Source organism: Lissotriton vulgaris, chromosome 2_2 (genome assembly GCF_964263255.1).
Source record: "Lissotriton vulgaris chromosome 2_2, aLisVul1.2, whole genome shotgun sequence".
Classification (NCBI taxonomy): domain Eukaryota; kingdom Metazoa; phylum Chordata; class Amphibia; order Caudata; family Salamandridae; genus Lissotriton; species Lissotriton vulgaris.
In genome coordinates, this window is record NC_141688.1 from 320,994,997 (window position 1) to 321,018,845 (window position 23,849).

The 23,849-nt window shown below is 49.6% G+C and overlaps 1 protein-coding gene and 1 long non-coding RNA gene across 4 annotated transcripts in view; both read right to left on the minus strand.

The window, feature by feature from the left end:
- The window catches only part of LOC147729388 (uncharacterized), a 421,174-nt gene that overhangs the window by 215,198 nt on the left and 182,127 nt on the right, over window positions 1-23,849 (minus strand). The gene's annotated exons all lie outside the window — the stretch shown is intronic.
- The window catches only part of LOC147729389 (uncharacterized), a 223,942-nt gene that overhangs the window by 17,933 nt on the left and 182,160 nt on the right, over window positions 1-23,849 (minus strand). For all 3 annotated transcript variants that reach the window (XM_086959694.1, XM_086959695.1, XM_086959696.1), the window contains exon 2: window positions 1,069-1,140. The gene's annotated coding sequence lies outside the window, so the exon portion shown is untranslated. The remainder of the gene's footprint in view (window positions 1-1,068; window positions 1,141-23,849) is intronic.

Below are 23,849 nucleotides of genomic sequence, written 5' to 3' on the forward strand. Positions count from 1 at the left end.
CACCTGCACTTCCACAAGTATCTGTATAACCTTCTGACTGACTTGGTATGTGTGCTAAGGGCCATAATCGAGCGCACATGCCCACGTTTGATGTTAGCTTAAGAACGACATTCTATTACCGCCGCAAACCTCTCCATTCCTTGTTCCTCCTCATCCCTGTGCATGTAACCAAAGATTGTAGATACCAAAAGGTCCCGCACTAAACCTGGTTTATTGCACCCCAAAGAATGTACCTCCCGATGGACAATGGAACTTGTTTTCCTATCAACAGTAAAGGACGTTAAACCCTGACCAGTCTCACAAGTTCCCGACCCTGAGGCAAAGGCCAGCTGCCTGATAAACATCATATGTCCGACTGTTTATGATTGAGAGGGTACGAACCAACTTGTCCGAAATGTATGGCATCTTGTCCGGGGTGGTGCACCAAGCTTACGTGACACCGCTCATAAAGATTGTATTGTCGAAACACTGTATAAAAGAGTTGAAGTTAGAACACCTCCCTGAGAGGCATCCTGGTGTCTGCGGTAGATGTGCTCTCCTCTAGAGAAATAAACCTTGTTCTTACCTTCCAGTTCCCAGCGCCTGCCTCGTTATTTTAATAGAATCGGTCCTGAATTAAAGGTGATAAGCCAAGCAGCTTCGGGGGTCTCAAAGGGGGCTGCTTTTCATCGGTACCGTGTCTTTTTTCTTGTAGTAGACAGGACAAAAAAGGGCAGGATGGGAGGATGCAAAGAGATGGAAGTCAGATCCAGAGAGAAAAGACGCTAAAAGACAGACAGAGGGAGGATGGTATCATGTGGTCTGGAAGAGGAGACAAATGTGCCAATTGTTAAGGAACTGCTGGGCAAAACTGACCTAAAAAGAATTGGACCTACACTACACTTCCAACATGTACCAGGAGGAATGTGGATCCATCAGGTGATTATCAGAAGTTTGACAACAACAAGAATAGTGCAGAGAGGGAGTCAAATGTTGAAGCTGAAGAGACAAAAACAACAGAGATCAAGAAAGGGAATAGAGAAAGAAGAAACAGGGGAAAAGGAAGCTTAGAGTTATAGGAATCCTTACCTGACAGTTATATTATATTTTGTTCTTCCGAGGGTGGCAGCCACGCTGCACTGCCTGGTCATCCCAGAATATCTTGAAAGGAAGTAAAGAAATGGTTTTGCATCAGACGACTATCACACTTCATCACATTTAACAAATAACCATCCTGAACTTACAAAACAAAAGAATCTCTTGTTGTCTGGATGCCATTGTGAAGCAACTCTGGTTATGAATAAATATTTTTTTTGGTTCAAGAGCCATGATCCTTTGCTGGAAAAGGTCTCTGTGAATATAGAGTGCACCCACAGTCTCAGAGAACAAACCCTAACAACCCAGTCCATGTCTTCATAACCCCCATCTTTCCATATACAGACCATGAAACTTGCAAATCAAAACAATCTGGTTTGCAAAGGTATGTTAATGTCCTTGTGCATAATTCTGTCCAAACCATGCTCTCTGAGCAACAGCAATTCAAGTTCAAGCTGATGCAGAGTTCGAATGCTGAGCAATGGAAGCAGCAAAGCATCAATGTGTTGGTTCTTTTTATCTATAACTTATCTGAAGGGATGATGCAGAGGGTCAGTATCAATAAACCCTTCACGAGACAAAGCTTGGAACATTGAAATGTTTAGACCTCCATTGGAGACAACGGAGCAGCAGCAGCCTATACAACCTGATATAGGCCCGCTGCTCTCAACATTACAATGTCCTAATACACAGCCTCTCTGAAATATATGGATTGGGCAGGAGAAGGCAGAAGATGGAGCCTGCAGCAGGGCACTCAGGAGCCTCCCCCCTTCCTCCTCCCATAGCTCGCAGGAAGAGGGGGGTTCTGCTCATCTCCTGCATCTCCCCGGCTCAACTGAATGATGAAAAGCAGTTTAGCCGAGCCCAGGCAGAACAAGGGTCTGACTTCACCCTCCTTTCACAGCTATTGCTGTGACTGTTCAACAATTAACCACTGTGGTCTTGCATGCGACTGTTAAATGTTTAACATTCACAGCAACAACTGTGAAACAAAGAGGTGTTTCAACCCCCTCCGTCTCTGAGACACCTTTGTTTTATTAATTAACACATTCCGCCCTCATGGGACAAACAGTGTAATGAACCTATAGTCAGCCGTAGCAGGCAATACTACCTTTAAAGGACCGTTCCCTTGGTAAAGGCACTTGCATTTAGCTTTGGAGTTACAGCAAGCAGTAGGGTCATATTAAAGATTTAAAATAATGGTTACTTAGTCAGAGAAATAATCATCATAATATTTGCATAAGGATCACATACAGTTAACCTCTAAATTATATCAAAAGCCAGACTCAGATATAACTCCAGCTGTAAAGTCAATAGACAGACCACCACAACAAATGTGTGCTGAGAAATAAGAAAACCTTTTTCTATAATATCAAATAGCAAACTGACATAGAATCTGCATAGTTCAAAATCAAGGAAAAGTTCTTACGTACAAAATCAGTAGGAGGAGTGAAACGTAGTTTTTAGACAGAGAGAACACATTATTGACATGGTTCATGATGAGGTAAAAATGACAACAACCAATGAATGTTCATGAAAACATAGCACAACTAAATGTAATTTTTTAACACACCTACAAAATGAATATTAAATTATGACTCTTCACCTTAAAGCAAGAGATTGGCATTGGGATCTTGCATGTTCTACCAAACAATACAGCAACATGGGACAACAATAGTATTCTTCTCAGGTCCTTTACTATCCTCCTTTTTCTACCTGTTTATTTAATTCCCGTGATAGTAGAGTTACATGGGCTCCATATCTCCTCTTTTAGAATGCCTTGCTTAAAAATGTTATCAATGACAGGTATGTGCTCTCCTGTGCTTCACGTGTATGGTTGTACTGAGGAGTGTGTGTGTTAGAAATGGGGTTGCCAATTCTACGGGGGTAGCATCGAGCAGAGCGGGCAGGCCAAACTCCTGAGGACATGTGTGAAGCATCCAAGCAGTACGCACAGACGACACCCCAGGCACACCACAAAAGAGACACCACACCGGCTGGGATATAAAAGAATAACTCATGTATTGTCTCCAACCTGCAAAAGTAAGACACAGTAATCACAATGGGGCACCTTCGGGCGCCAGGGCAAAGTATACCAGGGGGATTATTTACAGGGAAAATGTGAAAAGCAAGAAAAAGGTAAGTCGTTAGTTTCCAGGGCTGAAATAAAGACAAGGCGCTATCACATGACATGAAATATCAGCGATATCAATGTGAGGGAAAGAAACACTAGGCGTGAAAGCAGGAAATAAAACATTAGGCATGAAAGCACATTATGCATAAAAGGTAACATGGGAACCCTAGGCAGGGACATCTGCAATCAAACCTGTTGACAGGACATTCACCATAGGCCCGGGAAACATTAGGCACATTGGAATAGGCAGAACACAGATCTCTCTTTAGCACCCACAGCCTAGCTGCACAAACCCATTAGCCCTGGGCATCAGGCATGACAAGCCCTTGCTGGTGAACAGGGTTCCCCAAAACAACTCAACAGGGCCTCAATAACAACATGGGCCTCAGCAGTATCTATAAAACAACACTTCCCTGGACCACCTCCGATATAAATCATTCCTTGCACCAGGGGAACTTTGCGACAATTCAGCAGAGGCACAGGAACATAAATTTAGGTCTCGACAGGCACCGGTTCTCTAAAGAAGTGGCCTCTCTGTCTTCGTGAGAGGAGGTCGCTCCCCCACGCTCCCTGGCCGGACATCGTAGCGCTTGCTCTGGCTGCTTGAGCAAATCAGATTGCTGCCTGGGTATCGTAGTGTGACTGCTTGGCATTATCAACTTTGCAGAATAATTATTGTGCGCTCGCATTGCTGGACTGTAAATTAAATACATTACTGCCTGATTGCATCGTAGCTCTGACTGCTTGCCTGGTTGGTTGTTTGTTTAGCGCTGCCATTTTGTTTGTTGTGCCTCGTAGCGAGGCTCCCCAGCACGCACTCGCCTCCCAGCTGCTCCTCCCTCGCCCACGCCCCCTCCACTATCCACTTATGACAGATGGTGTTTCGCGCAGCGTTCACGCGCAGCGGTCGCGCCCCATGCATGCCGAAGGTGCGCCAAAGGTAAGCCCGTCTACGCCCGTCCGCGCCTGGACCGCGCCCAGTGCCAGACCCCCTGGTCCCCGCCATACCTTCCCCACTCGCTTAACGTATAACGCCGCCACTCTCCTCGCCCTTAACCCCGGACACACACCACAATGCTACGTAGCTGCTCCGGGACGTACCCACGGTCCTTTCGCCTGCCACTCCTGCAAATTTACCAGCATCAAGACCCATACCACATCCACTAACCCCAAACACAGCTCCGATTCTAACCACCTGAAGTGCATCCCGCTGAACACCCGCTCGGTCCACAGACACGCCACTGAACTCTGGGATCTACTCGACACTACATCACCGGACGTCGCCTTCCTTACTGAAACATGGATGAACGCATCATCAACACCCGACATCGCCATTGCCATCCCGGACAATTACAAGATCATCCGTAAAGACCGCACCGTCCAAACAGGAGGAGGCATCGCCATCGTCCATAAGAACACCATCAAAATCACAACCAGCTCCGGCGATAACCTTACAACCGCCGAACACCTCCACTTCCAGATCCACACCGACCCTAGGACCACTCTCAGAGGCACCCTCATCTACAGGCCTCCAGGAACCCGTAAACAATTCAGCGAAGACATCACTGACTTCATCAGTCCACATGCCCTCGCCTCCGAGAACTACATTCTACTAGGAGACCTCATTTTCCACCTGGAAAAGAAAAACAACAGCAACACCACCACCCTTCTTGACAGCCTGGCCAATCTCGGCCTCAAACAACTTGTTGACACCCCCACCCATGTAGCCGGACATACGCTCGACCCAATCTTCACCTCCAGCAAACACATCTCCTTCGACCGCACCACAGCTCTCCATTGGACGGACCACTGTTGCGTTCACTTCAGCTACAAAACCACCTCGACCCACAACCCCCCACAACCTATTCCCCGAAGAAAATGGAACAAAATCACAACCGACCAACTCCTCACATCGCTCAACCAAAACCCACCCGCACTCTCATCTGACCCAAACCAAGCTGCCATCAAATTCAAACAATGGATCACTCACAGCGCTGACGAATTAGCACCCTTGAAAAACCATCACACTAAACAAGACAGCAAAAAGGCCCCCTGGTGCAACGATGACCTTAAGAAATCCAAGAAGTTATGACGTACCCTCGAGAAAACATGGAGAAAAAACCCAACCACCGACAACATGACCACCTTCAAGGCAGCCACCCGCAAACACCACCAGCTGATTCGATCCACCAAGAAATCAGCATTCAAGAATGTAAATGTAAATGTAGTTGAGCTTATATAGCGCACAGCTACCCGCAGTGGGTTTCCCGGCGCTTGCTTAGGGAACCCGTCCTGGTATTCCCCTGTGAGATAGCAGGGTATCCACAAGGTGAAAGTCAGGCATCCCGCCGCGAGGGGCCGTTGTGGAGATTAAGCAAGCTATTGCCCAGAGTCGCAGAGTGTGAACCCGTGAGTCGAGAAGGCACCGGGGCGAGAATTATTGAGTCCGTGGAATTTTTAGCCCAAGACCCGCCGAGGCGGGGAATTGAACCCTGGTCCAGGACCGATCTCAGCTTCCGGGTCTGCCGCCTCTAACCCCTGAGGCACACTTCTCCATCGACTCGACAACAACACCCATAACAGCAAGGAACTATTCAACATCGTCAAAGAATTCCCCAACCCCACCGCAGCCTCAAACGACATCACTCCCTCCCAAGACCTCAGCGATTCGTTATCCTCCTTCTTCTACAACAAAATTGCCGACATACATAACAGCTTCGAAAACAGTTCCAACGAACAATCCTCTCCACCCCCCTCAGCACCTAAACCGCCCTCTAACAACCTCAATGCCTGGAACCCAATCACCACTGAAGACACCATCCGCCTAATAAATTCCATCCACTCTGGCTCACCAACCGACCCATGTCCCCACCACATCTTCAACAAAGCAGACTCCATCATCGCACCCCATCTCCGTGATGTCATCAACTGCTCCTTCAGTCTGCTACCTTCCCAGAAAGCTGGAAACATGCCGAAGTCAGCGCCCTCCTGAAGAAACCCACAGCAGACCCCTCTGAACTTAAAAACTACCGCCCCATATCCCTCCTCCCATTCCCGGCCAAAATCATTGAGAAAGCCGTCAATAGCCAACTCGCCGCCTTCCTCGAATCCAACAACTCCCTCGATCCCTCACAGTCCGGCTTTCGAGCCAAACACAGCACCGAAACCGCCCTCATCGCAGCAACAGACGACATCCGGACACTACTGGACAACGGAGAAACAGTGGCCCTCATTCTACTCGACCTCTCCGCCGCCTTCGACACTGTCTGTCACAGCACCCTCATACAACGCCTCAGCAACATCGGCATAAAAGGAAAAGCCTTGGACTGGATCATTTCGTTCCTAGCTGGGAGAACTCAGAGAGTCCGACTTCCCCCATTCAAATCAAAGGCCACCGAAGTCATCTGCGGTGTACCACAAGGATCATCATTCAGTCCCACCCTCTTCAACGTTTACATGAGTCCACTCGCTTCCATCGCGCGTCAACACAACCTTAACATCATCTCCTACGCTGACGACACCCAGCTGATCCTTTCCCTCACCAAAGACCCCAACACCGCCAAAACCAATCTTCACGAAGGCATGAAAGCAGTAGCCATATGGATGAAAAACAGCCGCCTAAAACTTAACTCAGACAAAACGGAAGTGCTCATCCTAGGATTATCCCCCTCTGCCTGGGACGACTAATGGTGGCCTTCGGATCTGGGCTCAGCACCCATACCCACAGACCACGCTCGTAACCTAGGCTTCATCCTAGACTCCTCCCTCTCGATGACCAGACAAATCAACGCCGTCTCATCCTCCTGCTTCAACATACTTCGTATGCTCAAAAAAATCTCCCATTGGATCTCCACCGAGACAAGAAAGACTGTCACCCACGCACTGGTTACGAGTCGACTAGACTACGGAAACACCCTCTACGCCGGAATTACAGCCAAATTACAGAAAAAACTCCAACGCATCCAAAACGCATCAGCGAGACTCATTTTAGACATCCCTCGCCAAGATCACATTACCGGCCACCTGAAAGACCTCCACTGGCTTCCCGTCAACAAGAGAATAACATTCCGTCTCCTCACCCACGCACACAAGGCCCTCTACAAACTAGGGCCCGAATGCCTCAACACTCGACTATCCTTCTACACACCCACCCGCCAACTAAGATCCTCCAATCAAGGCCTCGCCGCAGTTCCGCATATCCAAAGACCCACCATGGAAGGTAGATCCTTCTCCTACTTGGCGGCCAAGACCTGGAACTCACTCCCGACTCACCTCCGCCTTACACAGAACCACATCTCCTTCAGAAAAGAACTTAAAACCTGGCTATTCGATAAATAATGAACCCCCTCCCCAAGCGCCTTGAGACCCTCTGGGTGAGTAGTGCGCTATATAAATTCCTGAACTTGAACTTGAACTTGAAAGGTAGCAGTGTTGATAACCCTGAACAATGTCAGCGACAACCAGGGTGGTTTGGGAGCCTAGTTCCTAAGGCACCTAATTAGTCCCACCACCACTCCAGGCGTTCGAGGCCCACCAGGCCACCACAGGGCGAACTAGGGCATACCGGGCCCAACTGCAGTCACCTGGAGAGGAGGGGTGGTCGAGGGGCTGCCTCTCTGATTCTCCGAGGCTCCTCGGCAGCCCCCACTGTCCCAGTAGCCTCTTGCCCACCCCCGAGGGGGTTACCTTTGCTGCCCCCACCAATGGCTGCACAGCGGCAGGGGGGGCGTGGCCGATAACGCGGCCGGTGCCCCGCCACATGGAGGAGGCCGCTCTAGCTTTACAGGCCTGGTCCGGGCCTTCCTAATACCAAGGCAGGTCCGTCGTTCACACGCTCCTCTTCTCTGGCGCCTGGGGCAGCGGCGATGCTTGAACCCTTCCCAGCGGACTCTCCTTGATGCCGCGGTGGCCCTCTCCTGGCTCCGGGGGCCGCAGAGACATGGCCAGCGGCAGTGAGTTCTGCGTCAGCGCGTCCTCACGCGGGGTAGGCACCCGCTTAGTTTATAATCATGCCGAAGTGCGGTCTCGCCTCCTCCTTGCTCCCGGGCTGCGGCGGTGATTCAGGGCAGTTCCCAAGGTGGCGCTAACGCGGGGTAGGCACCCGCGTGTTAGACCCGGCCTCGTGGCGTGGGCCTCCCTGAGCCATACACCACACCAGGCCCCTGGTTACCCCGGCCTACCCGACTCCCTCCCTCCATGAGCCCCCAGATAACACAGGACTTCCCCGGCACTACCCTCCTTCTTCCGGGTACCAGACGCCCCCCAAACCTCATCGGCCCCAAGGGCCTCCGGTGCCCAGTCCCCTGCACCTAAAATGGCCGACCACGGCACCCCGGCCCCAGCGCGACCTAGGCCCTAGACGCCCCATGCCCAGCTGAGGGGTAGAGAGTTCCCAGGAGCAGAACAGGGAGGAGTAGTTCCGCTCACACCTCCGACCTCCTCTCGAGAGATGGGTTTTGATCGCCCTCCGGCACCCTTGGGAGCTGGCTCCACGCATGCTGGGTGTCTGGGATCCCTCCAAACCCAACTTCAAAGGATCAAAGGGCTGAGTGGCAGAAAGCCCCGACAAACGGCCCCCAGGCGCTAAGACCCCTGCCGGCGAGGATTCCGGACTTCAAAGGAGAAGCGACCTATAACAAGAGGTGTTCTGGAAAAGATCTGCAGTTGAATCCTGGAACGAAGAGAGCCCTGCTGACGTGGTCGCGGCTCGACAGAACAACGAAGACAAACTACTTGAACCCTGGAACCTTGGTGAGCCCCGCAGACATCGTCGCAGCTCAAGCTTGGCAGAGAAGGACTTCTGCCTGAAACATCTGAGCCCTGCAGACGTGGTCGCGGCTCCCTTGCAACCTTGAGAACACCTGAGCCCTGCTGATTGGATCACGGCTCCCCAAAGATCGTAAGAACTCCTGTGCCTTCCTGCTCGAGTCCTGCTGACGTGGTTGCGGCTCGGAGACTATCCTGGTCCGGCTGGACCCAAGATCGTAGCGTATCCCCCGGCTCGAGGATTGAGAGCTGTGCGCCAGATACGCACCTGCATTGACCCGGAACCTTAAGACTGTCCCGCTACCCCTATCCCTACCGAGACTCTATGAGCCCTTGCTCTGCTTGTAAATACGAATCCTGCGGATCATAAAGATCCAGTTCCTTGCTAAGATAAAGAATACGTTCTTCAGAACCTACGATGTGGTGTCCCTTTGTCAAGTGGTGCTAGCTCAGCGCGTGCGATCCTAGATACGAGACTCTTATCCTGAAGGGTCTCCCGCCAGTGCTCGGCAGTGTCCCTAGGAGAGGTGGGTCCCAGGGTGGTCAGGTACACATTCTGTCCTCCCCTGAGATCGCCCCTTCTAACATTGGTGGCAAGCGACGGGATCCGAGCCCACAATCTAGAGTTCGTACAGTAAGCGGCTGACACACTGCCGAGCAAAGACGGATGAAGGAACCACCATGAGTCCCACTGGAACCAACGCGAGTCCTACATTCCAAGAGGACCGGTTGGAAGAGTACACCCATAAAGAACTGAAACAATTTTGCAAAGAACTTCAAATCGCTACCACTGGCCTAAACACCAAAGAGGATCTGCAGAAAGCCCTAAAGGCCTGGGTGGAGTCCGGAGCCCCCCTTCCCCAAACAGAAGGAGCGACAGGGCAGCCGGACGAACCCAAAAGCGTCCCAGGGGGAAGCAGCACGCAGGTACGAAGCAACGCACCAGATGGGGGCCTATCCCCAGAAGAACTAGCAGATCGAGAGAGAAGCCGCAGCCACGAACTAGAACTGGCCAAACTAAAGATCGAGGGCGAGCTGAAATTGGCAAAGAAGAAGCTAACTGTGGAACAATTACGAGTACAAGGGGAGTTGGAAGAAAAAAAACTCCAACGAGAACACGAAGGGAAGAAACTTCAGCTGGAGCATGAGCGCAGCTTAAAGGAAATCGAGCTCAAGGCGAGGAGCGAAGAAACCCGGCCCCCGGGGTCCCCGCCTGGTCCCAGTGGCCTCAGGGACCGAGGCTGGCCCTCCTTACTTCTCCAGGGGCCAGGGGACAGAGCAGCAGGCACTACTGGGCCAGGTCAGCAGTTAGTGGGGACTCATCAAAACAGGGCGGTAGGCTTTCACCATCCTCCACTGTAGCGTGGCCCTCCTCCTACACAGCAGCCCTAACTCCTGAAGTGGGGCTTCCACTAGCCCTGGGGACAGTAGAGGGGTTCTATATGGGTGCAGGGTCCAGCACACAGGCCCAAGTGTCGGTATCCCCTGGCAGCAGGTCCCCTCACGTTCCTGTCCCAGCTCTATCTCAGCACATGTTGGCACAGCCCCCTTATTTATATGCCCCTCACCCCACCTACCAGTCAGTGCCAAAAGCTTCTGGAATTCTCAGGGGAACTAGTTCTAACTGGCTCAGGGGGAGGAGTAGAGCACCCTGGGTGCCAGGCTTTCCCTCCAAAAGCAGGGTTGGCTGGGTACCAAACAACTAGACCGCTAACCTACTGCAGTCAGGTGGCACAACACATAGCCATGGCATCCATTTTAAATACGGGATGTTACCAGGGTACATTTACACAATGGGGGAGGGAGTAATAAGTGCACACACCATTGCGTGACATGTTCACATTAAACAGGGTATCTCAAACCACACACGGCCTATACAATGTTCTTTACCATGGGGAAGACATCCTAAACAGGGGGGTGAAAAGTAATTTTTTGGGGGGGGAAATGGGCCAAGTCCAACAGTGTGGACACACTGCATTCGGTTTCACCGTGATTTAAGCTGGCTCTGCACTTTCAATCAATTCACATTTCTTTCCTGTAAAATTCCAAGCCTCTTGATTTACTGTGCAATTTAAATCTGGAGTTAAATACTCTTATGTAAAGCCTGGAAACAAATTAACTCTCGAGTGGCCAAATGTAATTTAGAGTCTTCACATTGTGTTTGAATACCAAACCCATACGGTGTACAGTAATTTACACAAGTCATTTCACAAGATTATTCCCTAACATTATAACTGGATCTTAATCACAGTTTAAGTTTGTGGCCATTCATCATTGACACAATTTGTACGGGAACATTTGCTGACAGCTTATTAGTTGTTTATTAAAAATGCCTACAACTTGGACTCCTCTCCCAAGAGGGGTGGGTTGGGCACTCCCGTCAGTCTGACTGTGGAACGGGAGGCACATTTATTGATTAAAAGAGATGCCGGATTCCCATTTACTTTTTCTACAAAAGGGCCACTCTGGGTGACCTCTAGGACTGCACCAAGCATGCAATCCTTCTCCAGTCTCAGGCACCGTCATTGTGTCTGATTCAGTCCAGAAGAAACTCCAAGTGTAGGTGGAAGTTGGGGAAAATCATTTTTAATCACTGAAGAATTTTGTAGAAATCCTGAATTTGTTAAGAATTTGGCGTTCTATTCTGTATTGAGCTGTGGGGCCATCGGGACTGAAGGCATGTTCTAATTTAACTGCCTTTGATTCTGCATGCTCGTCACAGAGGCCAGTTGGGCTGGGACCATTGGCTGGGACATCCCATTCGGTGCCATCTGATTCATGTTCCCGTTTCCCAGTTTGATGCAAGCATGGCAAGGGGGTGTCTTATTCTGCATATTATTAATATTATTATTATTATTATTATTATTATTATTATTTATTTTTATAAAGCGCATAGTCACCCGGAGGTATCCCAGCGCTAGAGAACCCTAAAACAGTAAATCTGAGGACCGGGGGCTGAGCTCAAGAGGAGGGCATAGGAGCTAGGGAAAAAGATGTGTCTTTAGCAGCTTCCTGAAGCGCAGATATTGTGGTTCAAGACGTAGGTCACGAGGAAGAGAATTCCAGAGACGGGCCGCTTGTACCGAGAAGCGTCTTCCTCCTGAACGGACTTTCCTAAATCTTGGGGTATTGATGAGATTTTCTGCGTTGGAACGGAGGGATCTAGTGGCTATGTAAGGGGTGATAAAATTGCTGAGGACTGGGGGGCCTTGGTTGTGCAAAGTTTTGTGCACAAGACACAAGGCTTTAAATTTGACTCTCTCCCTTATGGGGAGCCAATGAAGGAGTTTGAGAGCGGGTTTGGCCGATGATCTGGCCGGGGTGTTTGTGATAATCCGGGCAGCAGTGTTCTGAATTCTCTGCAGTTTATTCAGAGTCGCTTCCGGAGCGCCCAGATAAATCACGTTACTGTAATCTAGTCTTGATATTATGAGACCTTGGACTAGTAATTTTTGCGATTTAGGAGGAAGAAGGGGCAGGACTTTCCTCAAGGACTTTAGAAGACCAAAGCAGGTCCCTACGACCTTCTTTGCTTGCGAGGTGAATGAGAGTTCAGAATCTATCCATACACCCAGACTTTTCACCTCTGTCTTTGGGTCTGGGGGAGGACCTAGACAGGTTGGCCACATGTCCAGGGGGAGTGAGGTTCCTTTTGGGCCAAGTAAAAGGACCTCAGTTTTTGTCCCATTTAGCTTTAGGGCTGATCTATTCATCCAGTGATGGACCTGCGTAAGGCAGTTGAAGAGATCAGCTTTCTGTTGTTTGGGATGGGACAGAGACACCACTAATTGTGTGTCGTCAGCATAGCTGACGACACTCACTCCGAAAGGGGTGATAACCTCCTCCAATGTGGACATGTAGATATTAAATAATGTGGGGCTCAGGGAGGAGCCCTGAGGCACACCACATTGGAGGGGCATTTCGGAGGAACGGGCGTTCTTCTCCCAGATCTGATAGGATCGTTGTGCCAAGAAGGATGAAAGCCAGGATAAGGCTGTACCTTCCACTCCAACTCTTGCCAATCTTTCGATGAGGAGTTGGTGGTCAACGGTATCGAACGCCGCGCTAAGGTCGAGGAGGATCACTGCCACTGATCCTCCCCCATCCAATAGCGTTCTGGCTTCCTCTACCGCCGCCAGGAGGGCGATGTCCGTGCCCTGCCCTGGTCGGAAGCCCGTCTGGGAATTTTTTAGTTTGTTATTGGCCTCTAGAAACTGCGAGAGTTTCCTGTTGACTAGTTTTTCCACGATCTTACTAACTCCTGGGAGTAAGGAAATGGGCCTGTAGTTCGCCAGGTTCTCAGGGTCAAGAGCAGGTTTCTTCAGTAAGGCTTTTACCACAGCCTTCTTCCAGCTCGAGGGCACAACTCCTTGTTGGAGTGAAGTATTAATCAGATGAGTGAGGGAGGGGATGATAGAAGGGGCTACCTCCTTAAGGATCCGAAGAGGAGCAGGATCTCTAGGGGAACCGCTCTTCATGGAGTTGAACGTATTTATATTGCCATGGTTAGTAAAACCAATACTTTGAGAAAAAACATTTCTGGATGCAACGCTAAAAGACAGGCAGACACAAAACCACACGCGCCCTCTTCTGTCCGGTCTCTGACTTTGCGATATTGTGTAAATCTGTACTAACTCGCGATGGTTGGTACTCGCTCACTATGCTTGCAGAAACTGTGTGTTGTAATTGTGATATAGATTAAAGACTGGAAATTTCTGAAACTTCATTAAGTCCATCGACTGCCGTGTTGAATTTGATAAACAGTGTTGCTTCTCTTTTGGTCAGCGAGGATAACGCTTTAGAGAACAGAAGATGCCATCCTTTGCCGAGTACCCATGTTATACAACAGTAAAGTGCCAGGAAAGGCTGAACTGCGCTTGTATAATCGTGACAGACATCTTGAGTTCACAATCCAAGTTCACAGAGAAAGTATGAGATCAATACTATCATTCCTCTTTTAAGAGCATTTTTTAATTTGAGTAAGACAGGATTCTCATCCGATTAAGCTCCATGTAAAAAAAAGTGCTGGGATTCTATCTCGCATGTTCACCTCATTTTGATTCCAGCCATGAACTAGATTGCGATAGTTTCACTTATCTATTAGAGTAGTGATAGTGCTATGTAATACATCGTGGCAAATGATTGCGCGAATGATTCCCCCCTTTTTTTTATTGGACTTCAGGAGAAGTAACTATGGGCAAACAATGTATACGGGAAATCGTATGACAGCTACATGATGATCCATTGTGTCAAATATGAGATATTAAGATCACAGACGTATTTATGGCACGGCCTTTTCGCAAACAAGTATTGACTACAATTACCAGAATTCAATGCATATTCCTCGCGTTCAAGTACCGCGAGGATACGTCCTTCTGCACCGGCAAAAAAATAACAAACAAGACGAGCAGAGCTCGGCCGAGACAACAGAGGTAGACCCCAATGTCTAGAAATTATGATAACGCTGGCTGCAGTCTTTAAGCATTTTAATCGTGTCCCTGTAACGCCAAGTAGAGCCCACAACATTTGGCAACAGGTTAGACAGCAAAACAATAGCCGCGCTTTAAGGATTTACAAGCCCCGGAGGGAAATAGTTCTGCCGTTCGCTTGCCTATAATACGGCGTCGCCTGTAATTCGTTAAGAGTTTTGCAACAGTAGCACGAAGAAAAGGATATATTCCCCCATCCAGGACCTCGCAACGCTAAGCAGAGCCCAAAACAATACGCGGAGCTTTAAACACTCACTAGCTCCGGATTAAAATAGCTTTGCCGACCGCGTAGACACAACACGGCGTTTCCGCTAATACATAAGGCATTTGCTTGAGCAGTATGTGTTCATTATTACCACACTCGACATTTTTGGACAATTAGAAAGTTTGAGTTTAAGGACAAAATATCAAGACCAAAAGAAGCAAATTCTGCCATATTATGCTCAGCCCGGTTACTGGAAAGCAATAGAGTTTGTTGTTCTATAAATAATACCAGCTTATAAACAGACAATACTTTCAGCACCTTAAGCAAGATTCATTGCCGCCATGGCACGATAGAACGTCCCCATTCCAATGCAGAATAATACCATCAAAAATTAAGCATAATACATTTGGTCCCTTTTTCATTTTCAGAAACCCGGCTTACTCTACATAGAGAGAATTCTGCACAGAAGAGCATTCGAGCTAAACAGGTACGAAGCTGCAACCTTAACTGTTCTCAATTACTGCAACCCCTTTTGACATCTTGGTTACTGATAGAACCAATCCTCACTTTTCAGAAAATCAGCACACTGACAACAACAACATTGGGAAGACTACCCAGATTCAGGCACTCTGCACCTGGACGGTTTGAAGTAATCAACTTCGGTTTTTCAGACCAGTAATGTATGCCATGACATATTTAAGATGGAGACAAGTGTATTTAATGTAATTTTTGTTTATGGATAAGACATGAAAAAAAATCCATGAGAATCTGCCGAATGGTTGAAAAGGTAAGAAGTCTCAAGCTGTAGTCCTAGATAGATACTGGAGTATTAAGCCACAAAACAGCGTAGTAAGAAACTGTCTATCATGTTTTTTCAGAGACACTTGGTCCTGAGGAGAATCCCTTGAATAAAGGGATTCGAAACACGTCGACCACGTTTTTTAAGGCCAATGAAGTCAAATCATCATTTCAAGAAGTGTATGGTTTTGTTGAATCACGGATGGCCTGTTTTGAAATTTGAAATGTATTAGTCTTTGTATTTTTTTTAAAATGTTTTGTTATATTTGCATTGAAAAAGATTTGTTGTTGGTACCCCAGGGTGGGTTTAGAGTGAATGAAAGAAAGATGTATTTATGAATGTGGTAATGAGTCCAAACACAAGTATGAATGTGACACTATATGTGAGTATGAAAGAGAGAATGCTGATGTAAGATTGTTGAAAAAGGAACACTAATTAGATTCCAAAAAGGGTGACATTTTCTGTGGGGAATTTTGTATAGTTTGTATTGAGTATGGTAATTTTGTAATGAGTTGAATTTTGAAAGAAGAAAAAGAAATTGATCATTGAAAAAATAAATAGATTAATTCAAACTGAAAGAGTGGTTAAGAGGGACTGGTTTTATTCTTTTTCCTCGTTCTGAAGTTGAAAAACAAGTGGCAGTATTGGCGGCTGTAGTTGTTTATTGTTATCTGGAACTACAGCCCTTTAAATGTACCTTGTTTCAAGAGGAATAAAGAGTGGGCCCCCTGCAAGCTGCAGGTTAAAAGAGCTCACCTGCATCAACTCCACCAAGAGTCCCCTGCCTGGAGTGAATCCAGTGGACTTTTAAGGGTGTTGTCCAGGTGCATTGTGGGAATTGTGGTCCTAACCTTTCAAGGACCATTTTTGAGATTCCAAACCTTTGGGTTTGTATTTTGAACACTTTGGACCATCAAGAGGAACTTCGCGAAGAAGTTCCAGATGTTTGGAAAAGTTTGGTGAACTTTTGTGAAAAAGCTCCATAGGGAGACTGGACTCTCGCAGAAAGGCAATCCGGCGAGCCCTCACTGAATCCGGCCTGCTGGAGGAGGTTGCACAACGTCTGGTGAGAAATCCTCCAGAAAATGTTCTAAGTGTAAAGGTAAACTCTTGACAGGGTCTCCTGCTTTGTGTATCCACCAGGGATCGATGTCGCTGGCCTCACACTTTGACCTTGTCCCAGTCAGAGGCGACCAAATGTCCAGAAGTGACTCTATTGGTTCCTAAGCACTAAAAGGTGTTTAATCTTTAAAAAATCATATCTCTGGTTCCCTACATTGGATTTTTTTGTTTTGATGTTATTTAAAAGATAAACATATTTACTATTTTCATAAATTGGTGTTGGATTTTTATTGAGGGTTGTGTCTTAATTATTTAGTGAATTGGTGTTTTTAAATGCTTTACATACCTGTCTCTGAAGTTAAGCCTGCCTGTTCACAGCCAAGCTACCAAGGGTTGAGCATGGGAATACTTTTATGAGCCCTATTCTGAGCCCTATATTGTGTCTGTCGTATTATTGTCAGTGGTAGATATATATTGACCACAACTAATAACCCATTTTCCAACAATGGGCCTCACCTCTCCTGCCTGCCCTGGACAGACCTCCTCTTCTCTGCACTCCCCTCCGAGTTGACCAATCTCACCTCCTCTGCACCCCTGCACAGGCCACACCACCTTCGCAACCCTACTGGACAGGCCTTGTGTCCTCTGAATCCACCCTAGACACGCCCTACCTCCTCTAAACACCCGCAAGCACAGGACAGGCCTCCCATCTTTTTCATCTCCTGAACAATGCTTACCTCCTCTGCACCTCATTGGATAGGCCCTACCTCCTCTGCACTCCCCTGAACAGGACAGGCCTCACCTCCTCTGCATCTTCTGACCAGGCCTCTCCTCTGCACCCCTGGACAGGCCTCACCTGCTCTGCACCCCTGGACAGGCCTCTCCTCCTCTGAACCCCTGGACAGGCCTCTCCTCTTCTGCCCCTCCTCTGGACAGGCCTCTCCTCCTCTGCACCCCTGGACAGGCCTCACCCCCTCTGGCCCCTGGACAGGCCTCACCTCCTCTGCCCCTCCTCTGGACAGGCCTCACCTCCTCTGCACCCCTGGAAAGGCCTCACCTGCTCTGCACCCCTGGACAGGCCTCTCCCACTCTGCCCCTCCTTTGGCCAGGCCTTTCCTCCTCTGCCCCTCCTCTGGACAGGCCTCGCCACCTCTGCACCCTTGGACAGGCCTCTCCTCCTCTGCACCCCTGGACAGGCCTCTCCTCCTCTGCCCCTCCTCTGGACAGGACTCCCCTCCTCTGCACCCTTGGACAGGCCTCAACCCCTCTGGCCCCTGGACAGGCCTCACCTCCTCTGCACCCCTGGACAGGCCTCACCTCCTCTGCCCCTCCTCTGGACAGGCCTCTCCTCCTCTGGACAGACCTCACCTCCTCTGTACCCCTGGACAGGCCTCACCTCCTCTGCACCCCTGGACAGGCTTCTCCTCCTCTGCACCCCTGGACAGGCCTCGCCTCCTCTGCCCCTCCTCTAGACAGGCCTCTCGGTGAAGGATTCTCATTAAGGACAGAAAAGCCCAGAGTTCATTCACCCCATACAGCGCCTCTGACTCCGCCCTGAGCCTTGGGGCGCTATGGAAGAGAGGCACTGCTCCCCTGGACCTGCCCAGAGGCCCCCCCCCCATCCCCCACCTCCCCCCCCAAGACTGTGGCTCGGACCGAGGTGCTTTAATACTACACTCTAGATTCGAGGCGCTACACACGAGGCGCGTGTTCATCCCTCAGAATGGGGGAAATGTCCTGATCCATTTCCATCTTTCAGCCCCGGGGCCTGGCTCCGGTGATGCGCCCCCCCCTCAATGATCCGTCCCCAAAAGTGACCTTTAACCCTGAAGTGTCCTCTCTGGAGGGGGCAGATCTCTGGGGTATTTCTGGCTTGTGGTGATGATCGTGTCTTGTGCAGCTGACACTGCCCCCCCCCCCTGTACCCCACTCCTGGTGTCTGTCCCTATGGGGGTGATACTGTGTGTATCTCTTCTTGTGATAATAAATGTTTAATCCGAGGCGCCTTGACTCCCCCCCCCCCCCCCCGCCTCCTTCACGCTTTATAAACATCCTACAATAAATACAGAATAAAAAGACTGCTGCTGCCTCCCCCTGGGGCCCCTGTAGAAGGTTAGGTCTTCTGGGGCCCTTCTGCTTCTTCTGGTGGGAGGGGTCACTCTGTTTCTTGAGGGAGGGGCCCTCTGATTCTCCTTCTGGGAGGGGCCCCTCTGTTCCTTCTGGGAGGGGCCCCTCTCCTTCTCCCTGTGGGAGGGGTCCCTCTGCTTCTGCTTGTGGGAGGGGCCCCTCTGCTTCTGCTTGTGGGGGGGGCCTGCTTCTCCTGGTGGGAGGGGACCCTCTGATTCTCCTTGTGGGAGGGTCCCCCCTGCTCTCCTTGTGGGGATGGATGGAAAGAGAGGAAGAGGAAGGGGAGACTGGGACATCTTATGGATTTTAGGGGCCCTGGACCGAACATTTAGGGGCCCCTGCTTTTACCAGTTGTGAATTCATGATCCAATCAGACTGACGTCACTGCGCTCAATCCCTGCCACCCCCTGTAATACAAATATATGAAAACAAACTGTTTAAAAACCATTCAAGGTCATCAGGGCAGGGCTGTGTGGAGAACAGAACCAGGTCTATCAGGGGCCCCTGAAAGGCTGGGGCCCGGGGCCTGGGCCAGAGCCCACTTTGCCAAGGCCTCTCTGGGAGGAAAGAGAGGGAGAAACAGGGAGAGGAGAGAAAGCGATCAGAGGAAGAGGAAAGAATTGGAGATGGATGGATGAGTGGATGGATGGGTGGATGGATGGATGGATGGGTGGATGGATGACCAGATGGATGGATGGATGGGTGGGTGGATGTGTCGGTGGGTGGATGGATAGACAGATGGATGGTGGGTGGTTCGATGGACAGATGGATGGATGGATGTGTGGATGGATGGATGGATGGATGGATGGATGGATGGATGGGTGGGATGGATCTGTGGATTGATGGTTAGATGGATTGGTGGGATGGATGGATGGATGTGTGGGTGGATGGATAGATGGATGGATGGATAGGTAGATGGATGGATGGATGGATGGGTGGGTGGGTGGATGTGTCGGTGGGTGGATGGATAGACGGATGGATGGGTGGGTCGATAGACAGATGAATGGATGGATGGATGGATGTGTGGGTGGATGGATGGATGGATGGGTGGGATGGATTTATAGATGGGTGGATGGCTGGATCTGTGGGTGGATGGCTGGAGCTGTGGGTGGATGGCTGGACAGATGGGCGGGTGGATGGATAGATGGATGTATGGATGGATTGATGGGTGGGTGGATGGATGGATGGGCAGGTGGATGTTTTGGGTGAATAGATGAATGGATGGACATTTAATGGATGGGTGGGTGGATAGATGTGTGGGTGGATGGATGGGTAGATGGGTGGGCGGATGGATAAATGAATGGTTGTTGGATGGATGGATAGGTGAGTGGATGGATGGGTGGGTCGATGGATGGTTAGACGGATAGATGGATGGGTGGGAGGATGGATAGATGGATATGGATGGATAGGTAGATGGATGGATGGGTAGATGGATGTGTGGGTGGATGGATAGACGAATGGATGGTGGATGAATGGAAAGGTGGGTGGATGGATGAGTGAGTGGATGGATGGTTAGATGGATGAATGGGTGGGTGGGTGGGTGGATGTGTGAGTTGATTTATGGGTAGATGGATGAATGGATAGGTAAGTGGATGACTAGGTGCATGAATGGAAGTGTGGGTGGATGGATGTGTGAGTGGATGGATGGGTAGAAGGATGGGTGGGTGGATGGATAGATGAATGGATGGTGGATGAATGGATAGGTGGGTGGATGGCTGAGTGAGTGGATGGATGGTAAAATGGATGCATGGGTGGATGTGTGGGTTGATTTATGGGTAGATGGATGGATGGTTGGATGGATTGATGGATGGGTAGGATGGTGGATTGGTGGATGGGTAGATGGATGGATGGGTAGATGGATAGATGGATGGGTGGCTGGATGGATGTGTCGGTGGCTGTATGGATGAGTGAATTGATGGATGAACGGATGTGTGGGTGTATGTGTGGGTGGATGGCTAGATGGATGGATGGGCAGATGGCTGTTTTGGGTGGATGGAAGATGAATGGATGGATGGTACATGGATGGCTGGGTGGATGAATGTATGGGTGGAGGGATGTGTGGGTGGATGGATGGTAGATGGATGGGTGGTTGGATGGATAAATGAACGGATGGTGGATTGATGTGTAGGTAGATGGATGGGTGGATTGATGATTAGATGGATGCATGGATGGGTGGATGTGTGTGTGGATTTATTGGTAGATGGATAGGTCGGTGGGATGAATGGGTGGATGGGTAGATGGATGGATGGGTGGGTGGAAAGAGAGAGAGAGATTGCACATGAAGGTGAAGAGAACATTTTTGCCAGGGTCGCTGCTGGTTCCCAGTCCCGCCCGGGTAGCATGGACCGCGCGGAGGCAGGAGCCGCTGGTACCACAGAGTCCTATATCACTCCCACTGGAGCGGGGGTGTCACTTCTTCTTATCCTAATAATCCCCCTCCTTTCTATTCCCCCTTTATAGCAGAAGTAATGTCCAGGTGTTACTGCACGGTCCTGCTGCTGCCCTGCGCTGTACACTGCTACATCTGGTGCTTAATTTGTAAAAGAATGAGAGCCGGGCCCAAAGTTGAGCTCAGAAGCCCACAGCCGGTGCTATTGAATGTCGGGGGTTGAAAACCAAGGCTGCGTCGTCTTGATTCGACCTCATGGCTCTTTAGTCCACCCCCAGACACTCCGGCTCCTTTATCTCACTCTTGATTCCACCTCTTGGCTCTTTAATCCACCCCCAGACTCTCCGGCTCCTTTATCTCACTCTTGATTCCACCTCATGGCTCTTTAATCTATCACCAGACACTTTCGGCTCCTTTATCTCACTCTTGATTCCACCTCATGGCTCTTAAATCCACCCCCTCCTTTATCTCACTCTTGATTCCACCGCATGGCTCTTTAATCCACCCCCAGACACTCTCTGCTCCTTTATCACACTCTTGATTTCACCTTGTGGCTCTTTAATCCACCCCAGCCACTCTCTGCTCCTTTATCTCATTCTTGATTCCACCTCATGGCTCTTTAATCCACCCCCAGACACTCTCGTCTCCTTTATCTCACTCTTGATTCCACCTCGTGGCTCTTTAATCTACCCCCAGACACTCCGGCTCCTTTATCTCACTCTTGATTCCACCTCGTGGCTCTTTAATCCACCCCAGACGCTCCCGACTCCTTTATCTGACTCTTGATTCCACCTCATGGCTCTTTAATCCACCACAGACTCTCCGGCTCCTTTATCTCACTCTTGATTCCACCTTGTGGCTCTTTAATCCACCCCAGACACTCCAGACTCCTTTATCTGACTCTTGATTCCACCTCATGGCTCTTTAATCCACCCCCAGACACTCCGGCTCCTTTATCTGACTCTTGATTCCACCTCGTGGCTCTTTAATCCACCCCAGACACTCTTGGCTCCTTTATCTCACTCTTGATTCCACCTCGTGGCTCTTTAATCCACCCCCAGACACTCCGGCTCCTTTATCTCACTCTTGATTCCACCTCATGGCTCTTTAATCCACCCCAGACCCTCCAGACTCCTTTATCTGACTCTTGATTCCACCTCATGGCTCTTTAATCCACCCCAGACACTCTTGGCTCCTTTATCTCACTCTTGATTCCACCTTGTGGCTCTTTAATCCACCCCAGACACTCCAGACTCCTTTATCTGACTCTTGATTCCACCTCATGGCTCTTTAATCCACCCCCAGACACTCTCGTCTCCTTTATCTGACTCTTGATTCCACCTCATGCATCTTTAATCCACCCCAGATCCTCCAGACTCCTTTATCTCACTCTTGATTCCACCTCATGCCTTTCTAATCCACCCCAGACCCTCCAGACTCCTTTATCTCACTCTTGATTCCACCTCATGGCTCTTTAATCCACCCAGACACTCCTGGCTCCTTTATCTGACTCTTGATTCCACCTCATGCCTCTTTAATCCACCCCAGACCCTCCAGACTCCTTTATCTCACTCTTGATTCCACCTCGTGGCTCTTTAATCCACCCCAGACACTCTTGGCTCCTTTATCTCACTCTTGATTCCACCTCGTGGCTCTTTAATCCACCCCCAGACACTCCGGCTCCTTTATCTCACTCTTGATTCCACCTCATGGCTCTTTAATCCACCCCAGACCCTCCAGACTCCTTTATCTGACTCTTGATTCCACCTCATGGCTCTTTAATCCACCCCAGACACTCTTGGCTCCTTTATCTCACTCTTGATTCCACCTTGTGGCTCTTTAATCCACCCCAGACACTCCAGACTCCTTTATCTGACTCTTGATTCCACCTCATGGCTCTTTAATCCACCCCCAGACACTCTCGTCTCCTTTATCTGACTCTTGATTCCACCTCATGCATCTTTAATCCACCCCAGATCCTCCAGACTCCTTTATCTCACTCTTGATTCCACCTCATGCCTTTCTAATCCACCCCAGACCCTCCAGACTCCTTTATCTCACTCTTGATTCCACCTCATGGCTCTTTAATCCACCCCCAGACACTCTCGGCTCCTTTATCTGACTCTTGATTCCACCTCATGCCTCTTTAATCCACCCCAGACACTCCTGGCTCCTTTATCTCACTCTTGATTCCACCTCATGGCTCTTTAATCCACCCCAGACACTCTTGGCTCCTTTATCTCACTCTTGATTCCACCTCATGGCTCTCTAATCCACCCCCAGACACTCTCTGCTCCTTTATCTAACTCCTGTAGGTCTCTGCTTTCTCCCTTAGTCACTTTTTTCATCTTTCTTCCCCCTAGGAAACGCCTACCTTCAACAGACAAGAGATGTGCACGCGCACGGAGTGCACATCTCCTGTCCGGCGTGCCACCTCCTGTCTACCTTCAGCACCAAAGTGGCAACAAGAAAAGCATTGACGGCCGAAAAAAAAAACCAAGGAGCAGAATGTAATACATCCGGGTACCGGAGGCGGGGAGGTGGCTGGAGCGTTTCCGGGTCAGCAGAGGCGGCTGCTACAGGCAAGGGGTGCGCTGGGGACGCGGCGTCCGCTTCCACTCGGTTTCGGCGCATGGCTGTTGGGTGCCGTTTCAATTATGCTACCCAGGCCATGCGGCAGAGATACGGGGACTCACGACATAAGAGCCAGGTGAGTGGGGGGTGGCTGCGTGCATGTGTGTGTGTGTGTATATATATATATATATATATATATATATATATATATATATATATATATATGTAAG